This window comes from Silene latifolia, chromosome Y (genome assembly GCF_048544455.1).
Source record: "Silene latifolia isolate original U9 population chromosome Y, ASM4854445v1, whole genome shotgun sequence".
NCBI classification, from domain to species: domain Eukaryota; kingdom Viridiplantae; phylum Streptophyta; class Magnoliopsida; order Caryophyllales; family Caryophyllaceae; genus Silene; species Silene latifolia.
The window spans coordinates 214,368,491-214,389,731 of record NC_133538.1 but is presented as its reverse complement, the minus strand read 5'-3'; the positions used below and the strand labels follow the sequence as shown (position 1 = coordinate 214,389,731).

General features: G+C 38.7%; 2 long non-coding RNA genes across 2 annotated transcripts; one reads left to right on the top strand and one right to left on the bottom strand.

Moving 5' to 3' along the window:
- Positions 1-4: 4 nt before the first annotated feature.
- Positions 5-1,625, top strand: LOC141627430 (uncharacterized). Its single transcript, XR_012536996.1, has 4 exons — positions 5-124; positions 695-743; positions 1,056-1,167; positions 1,275-1,625. It is a non-coding gene; the product is annotated as an uncharacterized LOC141627430 (long non-coding RNA).
- A 3,567-nt stretch (positions 1,626-5,192) lies between these two features.
- Positions 5,193-7,035, bottom strand: LOC141626995 (uncharacterized). The gene is made up of 3 exons (XR_012536556.1): positions 6,863-7,035; positions 6,109-6,372; positions 5,193-5,495 (listed from the first exon to the last, which is right to left on the bottom strand). It is a non-coding gene; the product is annotated as an uncharacterized LOC141626995 (long non-coding RNA).
- Positions 7,036-21,241: the final 14,206 nt, after the last annotated feature.

Below are 21,241 nucleotides of genomic sequence, written 5' to 3'. Positions count from 1 at the left end.
TTTTGTTTCCTCTTAATCGTTCATAATGAGTCTCATCTTAAATCATGGGTACTAATACTACTTGTTATCAAAATCGCCAGTTTCCGACTTTCCATTTGCTATCAAAATCGATTTGGGAATTCAGGTATATTTCATCATCTAGGTATTCGATTTTCAGTTTTGGATATATATTTGAGGTCTAATTGAATTATATGTTGGCCGTCACACGCCAACAACGGCGAGACAACAATGACGAAGCAACATCTCTTTCTCCCAATTTAGATCTATTTTTATCTGCTTTTAGTATTGTTATTGTTATTTTATTTTAAATTCTTAGATTTAAGTGTAGAATTTGTTAGATTTTATTTTAAAATCTTACTTTAGTTGATTTTATATAGGATTGTTGCATAGTTCCGTAGTTGTATTTTTGGTTTAATGCGAGAGGATGGATCGTGAACTGTGAAAGGCTTCACCGGATCTTGTATGCTTGTTATTATTACAATAGTTGTAGCATTAGTATCTGAATATGATCAGTTTACATTTTCAATTGGTTACTCCAATAAGATTTTTGCTCTTCCATTCACATTCTGCTACCAAATTTTCCTTATAAATGCGAAAACTCAATCTTCGTGAATTCTTACAGAGTTGCCATTGTGCATCGTTACTCTCTGAAGTTTAACGTATATAATTGAATTTGTTATTGATTTGCCTACAGGAGTTGCCATTGTGGTATGCTAAGAAGGCATCTGCCAAAAAGAAAGAGAGTGAGTTTCTTCTTTATTACGAAGTCTACTTTTTTGGATAAAATCGTAATGTATCTATATTATGCGTGAAGTTGTTTGCCAAAGAGTTGGGAATAATTTATGCTCTAGAAGGCTATATTTTTGAGGTGTATGTGCAAGAATATGATTAAAGAAAGATTTTCATATTTTATGTATCTTAGCGAAAACAATTGGTAAGTTAGTGGTAATGTTAAAAAATTTCACTTATTTCTTTGTGGTATGTGGTATGCTCATTGTAAATTTATATAGTCGTATAGGAACTTGTATGTCATGACTACCTTTCATGTGGTTTAGGATCCAAAGATGCTCAAAATAAAAAATTGAAGCCAATGAATTAGTTGAAGCTGACCAGAGCAATGCAAGGGAGTTTATGGGCTGAGATCTAGAAGCTAGGAGAATCCTCAAAGTATGTATTTGTTTTCTTGTAGCGCCGAACCTTTTCTGGTATATCTAGTATTTGAATGATGATTAATCTACATATGGCATCATCTCTAAGTTTTGAGTGTTGTTCAGGGAGAAAGGACATTAAAGCCGAGTTCAATGTGATGGCCTCTGCTCTATCGAAAGAAATGGGAATGGTGGAGGCTCATTTAAGTCGTTGGAAATATATTGCTCAAGAGTCCCTGTCTTTATGTGAACAAACAGTTTCTCATAAAGCATTACTGAGTGAGAGAAGGTATTGTTTGGCTTAGGTTTATTAGAGAATCCCAGTAGCTGTCTAGCCGATGTTCTTATGGTGCTTTGCTCCTTGGTTTTCATGCAAACATATGTTGGTAGTAACAAGTTTAATTCAATAGGAAGGTTTGTATTTTGTATTTTTTTTTTTCAATAGGATTTGTCCTAATGGTTCAAATTAAATCGGAAGGTTTTTGTGTAAAAATTGCTGGAGTTTTTGAATTGTAACAGGTTTAATTCTTATGAGCTATACAATTCAATCATGTAGGGTTACGATAAAAATAGAATTTTTTTTTTTAAAAACAAAATTAACAACCAGGACGGTTAGTACCATCACAACTGTTCTCTTTGAAAAGGTAGAAATAAGGCGGCAAAAAATATAAAATTCTAACAAAGAGAACGGCCTTATCAAAGAGACCGGTTCTTATATGCAACCGTTCTGCGTGTTATATCAAAGAGAACGGTTGTGGAGCTCGGCCGTTCTGATTGTTGTTACAAAGAGACCGGGTTGACTTGATTTTAACCGTTCTCTTATATCAAAGAGAACGCTTGGCCACAGGACGGTCCAAAGTGCCTATAAGAACGGTTAGAGACCGTTCTCTTTGATCATTTTTGTAGTAGTGAACTTGTTAACGTAGTTGTTATAATCCCTCTATTCCTTTCATTTTCTTACCTTTTACCTTTTATATTCTTTATGTTATGAGGGGTACTTTAATCAAAGGCAAACTAATGATTGGGACGAAAAGAGTATAAAGTTTGTCAACTCGACTCACGTAAGAAGAGCACATACGTACACAGTAAGTCTTGTTTAAGACGGGCACTATCTGTCTTAAGCTTAAGATGGGTTAAATATTGTATTTGACCCGTGTTAAGCTCAAGACGGATAATGCCCATCTTAAATGAGAATTTAGGATACACCAAATAACCAATGTATACAAATAACCAATGGAGGGAGTACTATATTTCTCAATTTTTGAGCCTTAATTCATGAGTTGTGTGTTTTTATTTTCTAAGATACTCCTTTGTTGCATTATTATCATTATAAGTACTTCGTATAAGGTTATTTAAGATGAGAGAACTCAAAAAGAAAATCCATTTTCTACCTCGGGGGAAGGTTATGGATCCGAGGGGAGAAAAAAAAAGAACATAAGCATGACACTTATAATTGATATTTGTCAAATTTCTGATTTTGTTTTAGGTAATCGGGAATCGGGAATCGGGCTCATTTTGACTATTCGACGTCACGGCGCGCTAAATATTTCGGTAAGATAATGTCTACCACATTGAAATTTTGAAGGATGTACTTATTCACTATGTTTATATTAGCGATGCATAAGTATATATTTGGTAGTCATTGACGGTCTTATTGATAATAATCTGATTATTGTAGATTGTGTGGAACAGGTAGGCGTAATACTGAACATACGCTAGGACCCTTGGAGTATTAGTACTTTTGTGTTCTATATTAAGAGCTAGACTGCTGATAGCTGGCACTCCATAGTTTAATGAATTTTTACAGATGTGAATACCAACCGAGTGTTGGTATTTCAGCAAAGAACATCATCAAGATTTATTGTGGTAAACAAACCGACTTATTTTCCTTTTCTGGCACATCTGTGCTTTAGCATGCCCAACTATTATTGTTGGATGGATCACTCAAAGTGCAAGGTACATACAATTTCATACTTTTATTCATTCAATTTGAGTATACATCAATCTTGGTAACCCCCTTAACTGAACTGAAATGGACTTTGGTGTATCTATGTTACTTCTAAAAAAGAAAACTTCAGTGAAGTACTTTCTGGATTATTAAATATGTTCTACAAACATTAGTGGACGTCTTTTGAGCATCGTCTTTCTTCCCTTAAAGCTCACATTACTGATTTGTTTTGTAATTTGGGATGATGGAATTGGATTTCAGAGTGGGTAGTGGTCAAACTGATACAATTTGGTGGGTATGTTTACTTCTCTCACCATATCTGGTACAAATCTTGTACCATACCCGTCACTGTTTTCCCCTAATTGACTTTATTGTTTCTTTTACTCAATTTAGCTTCTAAGATAAAAGAGTATTATAAGAATTGCACGCTTCTTTTTTTATTGAACATTTGAATGATCCATACTTATTATTTCTTCTGATAAATTTAACTTTGATTGTGTTAAAGGAAGACTCGCAGAAAGTTAGAAATTGGTAGAAATGGGTCTACCAAAAGATTATGTTTGTATATGATGTATTTAGGGTGTTGATAATATTAATCATCTCGTTTCTTTTTTTTTATTGCAGCATGAAGTGTTTGGCTTTGGTCAATGACTTTAGGAGTCAGGTTCTTATACTTGTACTCTAGTTGTGCTCCGTAGGACTCTTGTAAAAGAAAGAGCTTCAGATCTATATCAAAAGGAAAGGTGTTCACTACAGTTCTGATGGTTCTGGTGTATTAAAGACGAATGTAGGATGGTGAGCTTGTTGGATAGGCCATAGATGCTCAATACAAGGATTGAGCTAAAAATTAAGGCGCGCCTTGGAATCTTCACTTTTTAAGGTTGCGAGTTGTAATTTAATGCTATTACAAATGTTAGTTTAAATAATACAAGCTTCTTAAAAAACGGTGTATTTACGGTTCCTTTTTAATGAAATTATTGGCTTTTATAAAAATGTTGCATCGTCTATACAAAAAATGTTGCATAATCGATAGCAAAGGTGTTGCATTTATTTGGCAAAAGTGTTGCTTTATTTAATGACAAAAATGTTACAAATGGTTAAGAAAGTGTTGCTATCTAAACAACAATAGTGTTGCAATTGCTTGTAGAAGTGTTGCCTTTTAAACAACATAAGTGTTGCAATTGCTTATAATAGTGTTGCTGGAAAAAAGTGTTATACTAAAACAAAGTGCAACACTTTGTTAAATTGTTACTTTTGATGATAAAGTGTTGCAATAAGTGTTGCATTGAGCTATTGCAACATTTTCATGGTGTTGCTATAAATTCATTTTGTAGTAGTGGATGCAATCCTAAAACAGATGAAGTTGTTGGATGAATGTGGGATGTTGAAAGGTATAGTGTCTGGTAAGGGAAAGAGGAAGATAGGTGGGGCTAGTAGTACAGTTCCTTATTTTGCAGAAGAGGTTCATACTGATCTAAAGGGTAAGGGTGTTCATCTGATTCATGAACAAAATCTTCTTGATGGAATTAAAGCAATCATTGATACTAAGCTTGATGCCTTTGAGGGGCATATACTTGAGAAGATGGATGAGAAGTTGGCTATTGGAAGTTCTGTTGAGGGAGCTCTAAGTAACACTGATATGATGAAAGGGATCAACGACATAATGAGATGGATGCTGTTAATCAGTCGTAAGCTTGACAAAGTGCTGCCTAAAGCTCCGTTGCAATAGCTCAATGTAACACTTATTGCAACACTTTATCATCAAAAGTAACACTTTAACAAAGTGTTGCACTTTGTTTTAATATGCAACACTTTTTTCCAGCAACACTATTATAAGCAATTGCAACACTTATGTTATTTAAAAGGCAACACTTCTACAAGCAATTGCAACACTATTGTTGTTTAAATAGCAACACTTTCTTAACCATTTGTAACATTTTTGTCATTAATTAAAGCAACACTTTTGCCAAATAAATGCAACGCCTTTGCTATCGATTATGCAACATTTTTTGTATAGACGATGCAACATTTTTATAAAAGACCAATAATTTCATTAAAAAGGAATCGTAAATACGCCAATTTTTAAGAAGCCTGTATTATTTAAACTAACATTTGTAATTGCATTAAATTATAACTTGCAACCTTAAAAAGTGAAGAGTCTAAGGCGCGCCTTAATTTTTAGCTTAATCCTCGTATTAAGCATCTATGGCCTATCCAACAAGGTCACCATCCTACATTCGTCTTTAATACACCGGAACCATCACAACTGTAGTGAACACCTTTCCTTTTAATATTAATATGAAGCTCTTTCTATTACAGGAGTCCCATGAAGCACAACTAGAGTACAAGTATAAGAACCCGACCTCCTAAAGTCATTGACCAAAGCCAAACACTTCATGCTGCAATAAAAAAAAGAAACGAGATGATTAATATTATCAACAACCTACATACATCATATACAAACATAATCTTTTGGTAGACCCATTTCTACCAGTTTCTAACTGTCTACGAGTCTTCCTTTAATACAATCAAAGTTAAATTTATCAGAAGAAACAATAAATATGGATCATTCAAATGTTCAAAAAGAAAAGAAGTGTGCAATTCTTATAATACTCTTTTATTTTAGAAGCTAAATTGAGTAAAAGAAACAATAAAGTCAATTGAGGGAAAACAGTGACGGGTATGGTACAAGATTTGTACCAGATATGGCGAGAGAAGTAAAAATACCCACCAAACTGTGGCAATTTGACCACTACCCACTCCGAAATCCAATTCCATCATCCAAAATTACAAAAACAATCAGTAATGTGAGCTTTAAGGGAAGAAAGATGATGCTCAAAAAATGTCCACTAATGTTTGTAGAACATATTTAATAATCCAGAAAGTACTTCACTGAAGTTTTCTTTTTTAGAAGTAACATAGATACACTAAAGTCCATTTCAGTTCAGTTAGGGGTTACCAAGATTGATGTATACTCAAATTGAATGAATAAAAGTATGAAATTGTATGTACCTTGCACTTTGAGTGATTCATCCAACAATAATAGTTGGGCATGCTAAAGCACAGATGTGCCAGAAAAGTAAAATAAGTCGGTTTGTTTACCACAATAAATTTTGATCATGTTCTTTACTGAAATACCAACACTCGGTTGGTATTCACATCAGTAAAAATTCATTAAACTATGGAGTGCCAGCTATCAGCAGTCTAGCTCTTAATATAGAACACAAAAGTACTAAGGCTCTAAGGCTCTTAGCGTATGTTCAGTATTACGCCTACCTGTTCCACACAATCCACAATAATCAGATTATTATCAATAAGACCGTCCATGACTACCAAATATATACTTATGCATCACTAATATAAACATAGTAAGTAAGTACATCCTTCAAAATTTCAATGTGGTAGACATTATATTACCGAAATATTTAGCGCGCCGTGACGTCGAATAGTCAAAATGAGCCCGATTCCCGATTGTTCTTTCAATCAAATTACCATTATTCCGAATGACATATAATCACAAAAGTCTACATAAATGCCCGAAATAAATACGAATTTTGAAATCCAACAATAAGGCCCCAAATTATAAAAACCCTAATTAAAGATGATGCAAATTTTACTCAATTGATTATTAAACTACCCGACTATTCATAATGATAAATGAACATCAACTTCAATTAATAAAAAAGCAATTAGAAATCGAAATCTGAATTAATTAACACACGGAGGAAATTTCGAAATTAAAACGGATGGAAAGAGTCGAACTTACATGGAGACAACAGTCAATGATTAAAGCGTTAACAGCGAACACGAGAGATGAGGCTGACGGTCGATATGTGCACTCTATATACACGCTAGGTGATTGAAGAGGAAGTCGAAGTTGGAGAAAATTAGAAATTTAGAGTATTTGTTAACTGACAGCAAGTATGGTAAGGCTTTCGTTTTCTGGATGATAACCAATTAATCGGTGTTAACAATAAATATTGGGTTCAAGTTATATTGGATTCGGGTCAAACTTGAGTTTTGAGTTCGGGTGTTGGGTTGAGTATGGGTACTAGTCGGATCGCGTCATTTTTACCAAGTCTAGTCAAACCTATAATAAAAGTTATTCTGCATATCAGTCAGAACTCCCTTTTTTCGTTAAAAATAAAACATTCAATTTAATTGGTAGTTGAGACTTGAGATTAGAGCTGGCAAGTCTGATCCGACCTGGCAGAACCGAGAATATTGTGAACCAAAACCGACTCGATAACGACCCATAACCCGACACGACATGATAATCAGTAACCCGAACCCGACCCCATCCGATATGAACACGACCATGTATTGGCCTGCTTAAATTGATGACCCGATATTTATTAAGGTTAATATTGATGAAATTGAAAGCGATTTAGTCTAGTTTGATACCTTTGACTTATTAATGAAGTAATTAAACCAAATAGTGGTTGAAAAACTAATTTTAGTGGTCAAAAATTGAAGTATGCGATAAAATCGCTAGACTCGACAGTGACCCGACCCGATATATCATTTGACCCGAACCAAACCCGACTCGACCCGATAGGGTATGCTAACCTAATATGACCCGACCAGACTTGACCCAGCCAAATTGACTCGATTGCCACCTATACTTGAGATTAGGTAGTGTTTTAAAGGTTTGAAATAGCAACATTTAAAGAATGTTTATGAATAATTTATGTTTTATAGCTTTGAAATAACAACATTTAAATAAAAATGTTGCAAAAGCATGCTAATTATGCAACATTTTATAAAAAGTGTTGCATTTTTTGCCCAAATATGCAACATTTATGCTAAAATGTTGGAATTGACTATATTTTTAACATTTTTAGAAAAGTGTTGCAATCAAGAACCGTTTTATCTAAAATACAATAGTTTTAAAAAATGTTGCAGGTAAAATGTTGCAATAACTTCTTTTAGTAATAGTGATCAGACATGTAATCCTCACAAACAACTGGTTTGACCAATTTTCTAATCACACCCTTTTATTTCATAATAGATGACAACCACATGTAATACGGTATAATAATTGTCCCATCCACAGTAGGTTTAGAGACATGATTAAGTACATATTCAATATGATCAAAAATCAAGAATAGAACATTTACCTTGTCCACATTGAGAATATGATAGAGCAGCCGAATCTCATGATTGTGCACCTTGCTCTTCCCCTTCTTTCGTGGTAGAAGAGATTTTTGAATCACATTCAACCATAGTTTAGCGATTGAAGAAAGAGAGGAAGGTGCTACCTGAGAGCTAAGTACTGCATTCTCATCAAAGAACCGCTTATAACGCAATTTCGCCTCCTCATAAACCGACTTCCACCCATCCCAAGCCTGAATTTCAATTTTTTCAAGACTAAGACCCATCACATTATCAAGATCTTCCATAGTTACCTTGACAAATTTCACACCAAAATTTGCAGTCAAGGTCTTCTTGTCAACCTTCAACGTTCCCCAGAACTGAGCAAGCTGTACAGGGAAAATATCATGGGGAGTAGCAAGAAGTTTACCCCAATCTTGAAATTCCAGATCATCTTTAAAACCTCATAGAGCAGGAGAATCGCTATACCAATTGGTCTTAAAGAGACGACCATAGAACAGAGGATAGCGTGATACTTTACGGACCTGTTTTAACTCGTTCTTAGTGAGTCTAATATCATCGAAGGCTTGATATACGGTCTGGTTTTCAAACAAAATAGCACTTGTTTCTGAGTCCCCTTCTTCAATCCTTTCAACCTTTGGTTTCTTGCCAATAGAGAGATGTGACAGATCCAGAGATGATTCAGAGTGAGTTGACTCGGTGTCAGAAACATGAATAGAAGAGCGAGTACGAATGTTGCTTTTAGGTGTTTAGGTTTCTTTCTTGGGTGCCATGGTTGTTGGTGTGGGTGTTATCGGTGTTTGAACGGAGAGAGGATGTAAATTATGACGGTTTAATGGTTAAAGGTGAAAGGTTTTATAGGGAGTGGTGAGAGGGTTATGGGAAGTTGTGCTTTGGTAAAAAGGAAAGTGATGTGACGTGAAGAAGGTAAAAGATAGAGAAGGATTTTAAAAATTAAGTTTTGGTAGATAAGTTGTACCGCAAAATATTTTTCACATTCTTTTCCTACGTACAATTCCATAACATAAGAGCTTTCCTAAAATGATGAGAAGATATTTTGTGACGGAATATTTTGTGAGAGACTTAAAGACACAAAACACTGACAAATTGTGACACCCCCACATACCAAGGTGCATTACCAGGGCCACCCTAACATGAGAGACCGTCACCATCTCGGTTTCCCGAGGCTAGTATATCAAAGTTACCATTCCAAAACAACATTTATTAAAGTATAAAGAATTAACGGTTACATGTTCCAAAACCAAATCCAAAACAATGTTCACTAGTACTCAAACAACTGAAACTAAAACGATAAATCTCATGACAGCGGAAGCTAGACTCGAAGTGATGACTCGCATCTCGTCCCCAAAGCTAAAGACAATCATCTCCTGTCACAATCTGCTCACCATCCTCGAATGGATCACCATAGATTTACAAACCAACAACGGGGTCAGTTTACTGCGTAATCAAAATTAGACAAGTACGATAAGATAAACAGATGTTCACAAACCACCTTCAACTCCCAATGTCATCACGTAACTGACTACATACTAAAGTGTTTAGCCTTGCTAATAGGGGACCGCAGCCGTACCCACCTAAGCCCCACTCATTAACGAGCGATAACCCTGTTCATTAATGTGCACATCCCCTCCTGTGGCAGGTTCCACAGAGTGCAAAACTAGGGCGTGAAGCCACTCCCACAAGTTACTCCACTCAGCCGAGGACGCACATCGCGAACATCATCATCAACCATCACAACACCAACACCAAACTCCAATCTAACAACAGCTAATAATCACAATATCAAACGTACAAACAATTACAACACAATCTTAAATAAATTAAACAGTAAACCGAGTAGGGAAACCCTACCTTCTCGCAATCTGTTATGCCGTAGCCAATCATACAAATGCACAACGAGTAACACATCATCACCTACAATAATGATAATCAACAATCAACAACACATACGATGACCAAATCCTAAACCCCCAAATTAACCCACACTAGGGTTTGCTAACTTATAAGAACAACAATATATCGACAAATATAAGACACTTACTACGGCGATTGACACGGAATAAGATGCCAGAACCCACAATCGATGACCTTTGCCTTGGAATTGATGGAGATGATTAGAGGAGAATGAAATGTAGTTTAGGTTTTGGAAGAAATGATTTTAGAAACTGACAAATGACTTATATATAATCTCTAATCATTTTAATCAAAACCGCAAAAATAACCCGTAACAGACCAGGCACTAGGCCGAGTACCTGACGTACTCGACCGAGTACGACCTACTCGACCGAGTACCAACATGCTCGGTCGAGTGGTGACATTCCAGAACCCAAACTCACGACACCAGAACACATACACGGCCGAGTAACCCTACTCGACCGAGTCCCCTATGATCCAAAACCTGTGGTATTACATAAATATCTTGTAAGAATATATCATACTACATATGAGAAACTATTTCATTACGAGTAATATTTTTATACTAAAAATATCGAGAGTATTTGGAAGAAATTCAAAAATACGAGAAATAATAAAATATTGAATCATATGATATAAGATCTATTTTATAAACATATTTCTACTTCTTGAATAAACACAAATCGACTAAGATTTTAATACCAATGTACACGTACAAATTATGCATCAAATATGTATTCACCTTACATAATACGAACATAGTTCAACTTTGTCCAGAACTCGTCAATCATTGACGGAAAGTAAACATTCAGATGTCAACTATCATTAATTAAGCCAATTTCTAGATGTAGTTTAGCCAAACGTTCACTAGCTAAAGGCTTAATAAAAATATCGGCCTTTTGATTGTCAGTAGGACAAAAGATTAACTCAATGTTTCCATTTTCGACATGGTCTCTAAGAAAATGATGACGAATATCTATATGTTTAGTTCTAGAATGTTGGGCAGGATTTTTGGAAATAGCAATTGTGCTAATATTTTCACAATAAATCGGTATGCATGCAAAAATCACCCCATAATCACGTAATTGTTGTTTAAGCCAAAGTAATTGAGAACATACCAGTGATGACGCAGTGTACTCACTTTCAGTTGTAGATAATGCAACCGTGGCTTGTTTCTTAGATCCCCATGTGATTATGCTAGAATCAAGGAACGTTGCTATTCTAGATGTACTTTTTCTAACTATATAACATCCTCCGAAATCAGCATCTAAATATCCTTTATGATCAAAACTATCGAACATAGGATAAAATAGATAAAGTTTACTTGTTTCGACAAGATATCGTAATATACGCGATGCGTATATTTTATATATGATTTTTACCCTATATTTACACGCATTTCTGTGTTATTTATGTAGTGATTAGCTACAATTGCCCCCGAATAGTCTACTTTGGTTTGTCCTATATTAATTGCAGGCATGAACCGGAAAGGAGTGAAATTGAGCCTGAACCTGTCCCAATCGAACGCATTTTGAAGAAAGAAGAATCGGAGCTTGGAATCTGTCACTTATAGATGCGTGAAGTGGCTTAGGAAGGTGTTCAAGAATTTATCTGTGCCAATACAGCTCGATCGACTAAGTTGGCTGCTGAAACTGGTCGATCGAATGCTTTATCATGCTAAAGATCCTCGATCGAGTTGTTCCTGTACTCGATCGAGATGGGGTGTTTTATGGTTCCTCGATCGAACACTTAATGTTCTCGATCGAGATGTTTGGTCTGGAGTTCCCCCGATCGAGTGGTTTTATTCTGCTCGATCGAGTAGGTTCAGCCATAAGGAGTATTTTACGCAAAGATATTTTATTTCCTATCTTTAGAATAAATAGGATGACGACAGTAGAACAAACTATCACTTCTTTTACCTTTAATTTCTAGATCTAAAAACTTCCTCTTCTTACCTTTTCTCTCATTCCTTCTTTATACTTTAGACCTAATTACTCAATTGCTACTCTTTTGTATCGGTAAACTCGAATCTTTAGTTTAATTATTCATTATTGCAATTATTGTTCTTGCTCTTTTCATACTTTTCCCCCTTTTATTCTTTCTCTTTATTTTACCTAGCAATTATCCATGCTTAATTCTTTTATTTCATTTATTGTTATTGATTCTTTAATGATTATGCTTAGCTATCTCTATGCTAGGACATAGGGGACCCATGGTAACTAGGGAATCATGAATAGGTGATTAGGATTTGGTGTAATTTTAGTGTTTGTTGTTAATCATTGCAATTAACTGTAATTAGCTGCTTGAGTCGACGCATTTAGCTAGTTAATTTCGTTATGCCCTAACCTAGATCGAGAGATTGGAAGGGATAGGACCTGTAATGAATATTAGGGCATGTCAGTGAGGGTAAAAGCTAAGCTAGTAATGTTTTAGGGCGAATAGCGGACCGAGAGGACCTTTTCATTACCCTGCAGACCAAACTTATGCTGACCTGTGACCCTAGATTGGATTCCTGGAAAACTATGGTGAACCGACTGTCCTAGTTATCTCTCTTTATCTGCCAATTTCTCTACATTTTAATCCTTGTCTCTTCTCTACTCTCTTCCCTTACAACTTTGTAGTTAGGAACTCAAACAATCAAAACCCCAAGAAACGGTTACTTAGACAGACTTAGTTTAGCATACATTTTCCCATCTCCCTGTGGATTCGATACCCGACTGCCTCTACTACATTTTATAGGGACCAGTTGGTTTTATTATTGATAGGGTTGCGACAGCCGTGTCAAATTTTGGCGCCGTTGTCGGGGAGGTGGCGTAATTTTTTTGCTTTATTCTAAGTTTGTCTGTCATCTCAAGGAATTTATTCCTTGAGACTGATCTCATATTTTTCTCTAGTGCTTTAACTGTGCTGCAGGAAATCTGTCCTAGAAGAGGACATTACCATACCTGCTGTTCTTTTAACTTTATTGCTAAAATGCCGAACATCGCCAGTCACTCAAAACCTACGGTGGATTCTCTACCTAAAGGTTTCCTGCTTCCTACTACAGACGTGGGCACCTTTGGAATTCATCCATCCTACTGGTGAGGATCCATGTAAGCATATAGAGCTGTTTACGGAGTATTGCTCTACTATTCCTTTAGCTGCTGGGGTGACACAGGATAGGGTCAAGGGAGTCCTTTTTCCTTTTTCTTTGACTGATGACGCCCGGGAATGGTTAAGAGACTTGGATAGGGAAGCTGCTGGTGTTACTGACTGGAATTCCTTAGCCTTAGCCTTCTACAGAAGGTATTTTTCACCAGTGCACTAAAGCGCTGAGAGTCCAAATCACCACTTTTACACAATTGGCCACCGAAGATTTGAATAAATCTTGGACTAGGTACAAGAAGTTAGTTCGCTCTGTGCCTCATCATGGTTTCCAACGATGGTTCCTATGCACCCAATTTTACAATGGGTTGTATGCTGATCAAAGGGTCGTGTTTGATAATGCAGCCAAAGGGAGATTTCAGAAAAATGTTGAAGATGACAAGGGATGGCGTCTTATTGAAGAAATGGCCATTCATGTAGCTGACTATGGGAATCCCAGAGAGGGTAGATGAGTGAATGAAAGAGCTTGCGAATCTCTAGTGGCTGAAGTGGACAGTCTTAGTGGAAGATTTGATAATTTTGATATTCTACAAACTTCAAGTGGACATGAGCAAGTTCATGCTATGATTGAGCAAGAGGTGATTTGTGGCCAATGCGGTACCTAAGGACACGATCCTATTACTTGTATGGCGGATGTGGAGCGATTTTGTGCATACCAACAATACAAGCACGAAGTTCCGTTCTCCAAACTTTATGAAGATTTAATCAAGCCAAGTACTTCTAGCCCTCTTACTCCAATGCCACAACGAGTCAATTTACCTTCTACAAATGTAGAATTTGTGGAGCTGAAGTCTTTGGTGCTATCCCTAGCACTTCAACTCGAGCGAAATTCCGACAGAGCTGAAAATTGTCTAGAAAAGTTGCAAGACCAAGTCGCGCAACTTACTTCCGAGCAATTAAATTAAGTGAATCGCTCATCTCTTTGCGACTTGCTTAATGCAATCAATCTCCGAAGTGGTCTTACTTATGATGGACTGAAAATGCTGATAAACTTGTTGATGAAACTCCGGAAACTATTTTGGAAGAACATATTGACGACGTCCCTGCTGAACATCGTCCAAATGCTCGATCGAGTGAATCTGGTACTCGATCGAGTAGTTTCTCCTCTAAAATTCCTTGATCGAGTGATGTAAGATCTTGATCGAGGAGTGCTTAAATAGAAGAACTCAATTGAGAGGTCTATGCTCCTCGATCGAGTGGAAATTGTACTCGATCAAGTACAAGTAGCAGCGAAGATGCTGTTTTGACGTCTAAACTTGCTGATGTGTCGTCTTCCCCTGCTCCAGAGATGCCATGTTTAGACAAAGGTAATGAGTAAGTGTACTACCCAGGATATTCAAGGACTCTGTTGACCGACCATGTTGACCAAGACAGACAGTAAGGATGAATGGGTGAGGGATCAGGCTTATAACATGAGATTTATAGGATTGCTTACTCGACTTATTAGAGGCTACTCGGCCGAGTGTCACCTATACTCGACCGAGTAGAGCCTACTCGGCTGAGTACTCCAGTACTCGACCGAGTATGGCTGCTTTCTACGCGATAATATAAAACGCAAGTTCGCGAGATTCATTTCATTTCCCATTTCCTCGACACTTCCTCTTTCTCTAACCCTAGCCTACCTCCCTCTCCTATCACCCCATCTCTACACACTCTCATGTATATAGCCTAAACCTCCACCATGGGAAGGACAGGATTTTCTTGGGAAGGATGGCATGCGTGGTTGTCGTCTATGTCACCGTCGATGCGCGTTGTTAGGTAAGTCTCTACCTTGTGTCTCTTTTGGCTAGTTTATTGAGGATAGTTGTGTAATAGGAAGTGATTATCATTGTAGGATGCATATTGGAGTCCTACTTGGCTGTGTATGGATGTCTTTCATGGTTTGTGACGAGGTAGGGTTTCCTTACTCGGTACTGTTAATTGATTGAGATTATTATTGTTTCATAATTATTGTTATCTGCTGATCATCGGTGTCCGGGTGTTGTTGTGACGGTGTTGGTGTGGAGATGTTGTGACAACTATGATGCTGTGTGTGTTGTGTTTGTGGTGGAGTCACTTGCGGGAGTGGCTTCACACCCTAGTTCGCCCTCCATGGAACTCGCCACGGGAGGGGATGTGCACATTAAGGGACAGGGATTGTTAGTCGCTCATTGATGAGCTGGACTAGGTGGGATGGGCTGCGGTGACCCACTGGCGGCGAGGATTACTTGTTGCGATGGGTAATCTGGCAGGGCTACACACTTCAGTGTGTAGTCGGTTAATGTGCGAGATCGGGAGACTGGGTTAAAGGATGATCAGCTGGTTACATTGTTTATTTGCTTTACGTTTGATTGGTCGTTACTGACCCCGTGTTGTTTTGTGGTATCTGCGGTGATCCATTCGGGGATGGTGAGCAGCTGGCTTAGCAGGTACTGTTGCTTGTGGCTGCTAGGATTGAAGGGATCGAGTCATCACGCTACTGGTCTAGAAGTGTTGTAACACGAGTGTAGTAGTTCTTATCTTTTTTATAGAGGGATGTATACGTAGTTATGTTGTATAAACACATTAATGCAATGTAAATGTTCTTTTGTTGTCCTATTTGATCTACTTCCTCGGGAAACCGAGATGGTGACACCTTCAGACACGGGGATGGTCCTTGGTAAGGCATTCTGGTGTACGGGGGTGTTACAAAGTGGTATCAGAGCCGCCCATTTTGAAACCTGAACCAATGAATCTAATGAATGTAGGGTATCAATTAAAATGAACCTGGTGTATGTGCGTTGGGAGCCCCAGCCGATGCTAGATTTTGGGTGTGTAGGCGCTCTCATTTCAAAATCATGGCCCCATCGAACTTAAGCCAGACACGGGCAAAAGGGGTAGCAAGTAAGAGTCGTTGATTGATTAGTGATGGTTGTCGTGTGCATATGTGTTTATGATGTGTGTCAAGGTGTGTGTGGAAAAGTTTAGAATGGGTGATTGGATTGATGCAATGTGTGACCAAAGGTAAGTCAATTAATTTGTTTGACGATGGTTGCGTTGTGTGATGATTGCTGTCTTGTAAATGTGGTTAAGGTGTATACCTTGTGATTAGCGGGATGTGTGATGATGTAGTATAGGAGCTAAACCTTTCAGGTACAGTAATTAAATTGCTACATATGATTAAAGGTGTAATGTAATCGTTTCATAGCAAAGTGAGGAATGAAGGTAGAAATGATGATCGAATTGGTAATGTATGTACAAAATTCGTGTGGATGTGTGTTTATGTGGTAGGATAAGCTCTAACAGTGATGAGCCGATTGCACGGAACTCCGAACTATGCTATTTATTTTGCAGGAACAAAGAAAATTCAATTCCATCTTCATTTTTTTGAAAACTCGACCGAGTAGAAATTTGTACTCGACCAACTAGACGATACTCGGCCGAGTATGAAGGTGCTCGACTGAGTGTCTATTTTGTGACAATTAAAATCGCTACTGCCCTTGAAAACTCGACCGTGTAGTCGACACTCGGCCGAGTATTCCCAATACTCGACCGAGTACTGCTTTATCGGGACTTAAGCGGGTTATACAAAAACCCTATTTTCGTCCCATTCTTCCTTATTTCCGCCTCCCATCTTCTCATCTCCTTCTCTCTAAAACTCTATACCCTTTCTTTCTCAAGCTTTTGGGTGAATTCTTGGTAGTCTACTTGTCCTCATTTGCCATAAACCAATTTAAGGTATGGTTTTGACTCAATTTCCTTCCTTTGTTTTCAAAGTTATGTATGGTTTTGTCAATAATTCGAATTTTCATCATAAGAAACTGAAATTGGGCCTTCACCTTGTTGTTTCTCGGATTTAATTGTATATAAACCTCGAGTATGCCATTGTTTAAGAAATTTCATAGTTTAAAATTGGATTGTGAAATCTAGGGTTTGCTAAAAATGAAATACCCTCTGTTTTGTTGATTAACATTTGGTTTAAGACAACTTGAAGCTGGTCCCGATGTAATGAGTAAAGTATTTGGTAAATTTTCTGATAAAATTTGTCGTAAAAGTTCGTCACAAAATTTGTTTACCATTGAAAAACAGTCCGTCTTTTGCGGTAAGTGTTGGTGTGTCAATCTCTTTGTTAAATCTTATTTCCTTGCAGCATGGTGAAAACCAGAGGCCTACTCAACAAGAGGACCCGTCCTAATGTCCAACTTGAGACGGGTCAGTCAAGCAGTGGACTTGTAGTTCCACCGGTGGAGGCATATCCATCGGTAGTTTTCTCTGATTTCAAGCAGCGCAAGGCCTTTGTAGCCTTGATGAAGCGTCCTTTCCGACCTACTCGGTGTGTGAACCCCGAGATATTAGAGACCTTGGGGATTAGGGGAGATATAATTCATATATTTGAGATTTTGGGAATTGAGGGGTTATATCACTTAAGGAAGAAGTCCTACCCCCATCTGACGTTAGAATTCCTGAGCTCGTATGAGTATGATAAGAAGGAGAAGACCGTCTCCTTCCGCCTCATGAATGAGGATCACGAGCTGACTTTGGATGAGCTTGCGGGCCATCTGGGTTTGGAGGAGGAGGGGACGGGATACCTGAGTGATGTTGCTAAGAATAGTGGTGCTCCTCTTTACCTTCCTTTCTTGACTGGCCGACCTGCCCCTAGTGTCAGTGTTATGCTGATTAATGATGTGCAGCATGTTTCCCTTCGTATGTTCCTGAGGATGATGACTTGTTTGTTGTATGCGAGAGATGATATGAGTAAGCTTAATTCTCATGAGGTCATGTTACTTATGTCTTACCTTAACTTGCACCGTAGGAAGCCGGTTTATTATAGTGCTCCAGGGATAGTGTGCTCTAGTCTGGAGCGTATGTTACAGTCTGAGACCCGACACATTGCTTGCGGGGCCATAGTGACCCGCCTAGCTCAGCGACTGGCTGATTTTGAGGCCCCACCTCCTGAGGGGGATGAGTATGTGGAGAGTGTTCCTACCATGGACGCCCAGTATTGGCGTCAGAATAGGTGGTTGAGGAAGTTGGATGACGGGTCTTATGCCTGGAGGGTGAGGGGATCTATGTGGATGGTACTTTCTGACCCTGCCCGTCTCCCTATTGTTGACCATTTGGCTGAGTGGGAACCCTGTGATATACCTAGGCCTAAGCCCCAGACCTATCTGATTGATCCTACCATTCTTTTGGACCTACCTGAGCCGGTCACCGTGCCTGAGAGACAGCAGCAGGCATCTCCCCCACCTCGAGAACGTCGTAGGATCAGGCAGTCTAAGACAGACCCGGTCGTACCTGAGACCTCTTACTCCGCCCCTGATTTCTACCCTTACCAGTACGCGCCCTACCCCATAGTGCATGACCCCAGGATGCAGCCGAGTGACTTGGCTGAGCGGATCTCCACTACTTTGGTGCTCTGCAACATGCATGAGATGGCCCATAACCAGGGCATAGGGACACAACTAGCACAGCCTATCTGGTGGAGAGGACCTGGAGTGGACACGGGAGTCTTCCACAGCTACGGAGTTGATCCTGGTTACTGGAGGCCATTGGAGGAGACAGAGTTTGGCTGCCTCGCGGGACCATGGGGAGCTAACTACGGCAGCCAGCTAGGAGGGGATTACTCAGCAGGAGCGGGTAGTTCAGGTGCAGATACTTCTGGTGCAGGTGGTGACGATAACATGGAGGAGGGTCCTGGCTTTTGATCCTTTTGTTGTATTGTCTGGTTTGGTTTCCTTGTGTTGGATGTGTATTTTGCTGGATTTATTTCTTACTGTTGGATGACTATACTCGGCCATAAGGCCGTTACTTACTTTAGCTTATCGTGTGGAGACGTGTTGGATTTCCTTGTTATTGGTAATATTGTAGGGAGTTTGGTTGCACGATAAGTCGTGAATGCATTGTGTGAACTGCGTTAAATGCTCTCTGCCTGTTACAACTCGACCGAGTATAGACACTACTCGACCGAGTAGAGCTTACTCGGCCGAGTATACAATTATACTCGACCGAGTAGAGCTTACTCGACCGAGTAGCCACTCATACTCGGCCGAGTATTACTGTTACAGGGACATTATGTGTTTGATAATTATGAATTGTAAGGGTTATGTGAACATTTGTATGACAAAGTGTGTGGGTGCTTCATAGTGTAGCTTAGTGTAATCAATTGTCCAAAAGATGGACTAAGATCACGTCATAGGTATGCAATTGCTTGGATAGCGTATCAATTTATGAATGTTTAGTCATATGGTAGTGGTTGACATCAAAGAACTTAAATTGTTCAAGGTGATGCATGAGTCTTTAAATAATATGGAAAGGTAACGCAATAACAAGAAAATGTTGTAGCTGCCATGAGTCTTATCTGTATATATGTTGGTTACAGTGATAACAGGTCCAACTGGATGAGCAAAACTGGTGGTCAGTATGTAACTAAAATAACAGATAATGCATAAAGCTGCTATCATTTGATAACATCATCTTTAGATGTATATAGACTACTTAATTTCCGTCACTTTCTGTTGCTATGGATCACAATGGTGTAATGTCATAGATTAAGTTTCGCAACATGATTTAAAGTCATTACAGTCTGTGAGTAATGTCACAGTTAGGATATATGTGTTAATTGTGGGTATGGGAAGTGGTTAGTGGTGAACTTCGGGGACGAAGTTCCTTTAAGAGGGGAAGAGTAATGTCGCAGAAACAAATGTTTAATTATGCCTATAATACATGGAATCACATATATGTATGTATGTTAGTATTCGGAATTACATTCATGTTACAGGTTATTGTAGTTACACTTACATTTCCTTGAAGTTGTATCTATGTTACAGTCAAGTGATATGAATGTGCGTTGAACCACTCTGTATGGGTGTGCGGGATGTGTACTTTTGTGACGTGTACTGTTGTGGTTGGGTATTTTTTTGTAGTTGTGTATTGTTGCTAGTCGTTATGTTGCTTTTAACAAGAGGGTGCATATGAATTCATTATTTCCCGTAAGTTTTGTGTGTGATAGTTGATGGCCGGTAATACTTGGAAGAATAGTTGTGATGGATGATTGTTGTTTGAGTAATGTGATGTGGCGGTAATGTCAGGATGGTCTGAGTTCGTACGCCTTTATGTAGGTGGATAGTGTCACAGTGCGTAACCCTGTGGTGAGTGGCGTGTGGGCTGAACTTCAGGGACGAAGTTCTTTTAAGGGGGGAAGACTGTAATATCCAGGATATTCAAGGACTCTGTTGACCGACCGTGTTGACCAAGGCAGACAGTAGGGATGAATGGGTGAGGGATCAGGCTTATAACATGAGCTTTATAGGATTGCTTACTCGACCTATTAGAGGCTACTCGGCCGAGTATCACCTATACTTGACCGAGTAGAGCCTACTCGGCCGAGTACTCCAGTACTCGACCGAGTATGGCTGCTGTCGACGCGATAATATAAAACGCAAGTTCGCGAGATTCATTTCATTTCCCATTTCCTCGACAGTTCCTCTTTCTCTAACCCTAGCCTACCTCCCTCTCCTATCACCCCATCTCTACACACTCTCATGTATATAGCCTAAACCTCCACCATGGGAAGGACGGGATTCGCTTAGGAAGGATAGCGTGCGTGGTTGTCGTCTATGTCACCGTCGATGCGCGTTGTTAGGTAAGTCTCTGCCTTGTGTCTCTTTTGGTTAGTTTCTTGAGGATAGTTGTGTAATAAGAAGTGATTATCGTTGTAGGATGCATATTGGAGTCCTGCTTGGCTGTGTATGGATGTATTTCATGATTTGTGACGAGGTAGGGTTTCCCTACTTAGTACTGTTAATTGATTGAGATTATTATTGTTTCATAATTATTGTTATCTGTTGATCATCGGTGTCCGGGTGTTGTTGTGACGGTGTTGGTGTGGAGATGTTGTGATAGCTGTGATGCTGTGTGTGTTGTGTTTGTGGTGGAGTCACTTGCGGGAGTGGTTTCACACCTTAGTTCACCCTCCGTGGAACCCGCCACGGGA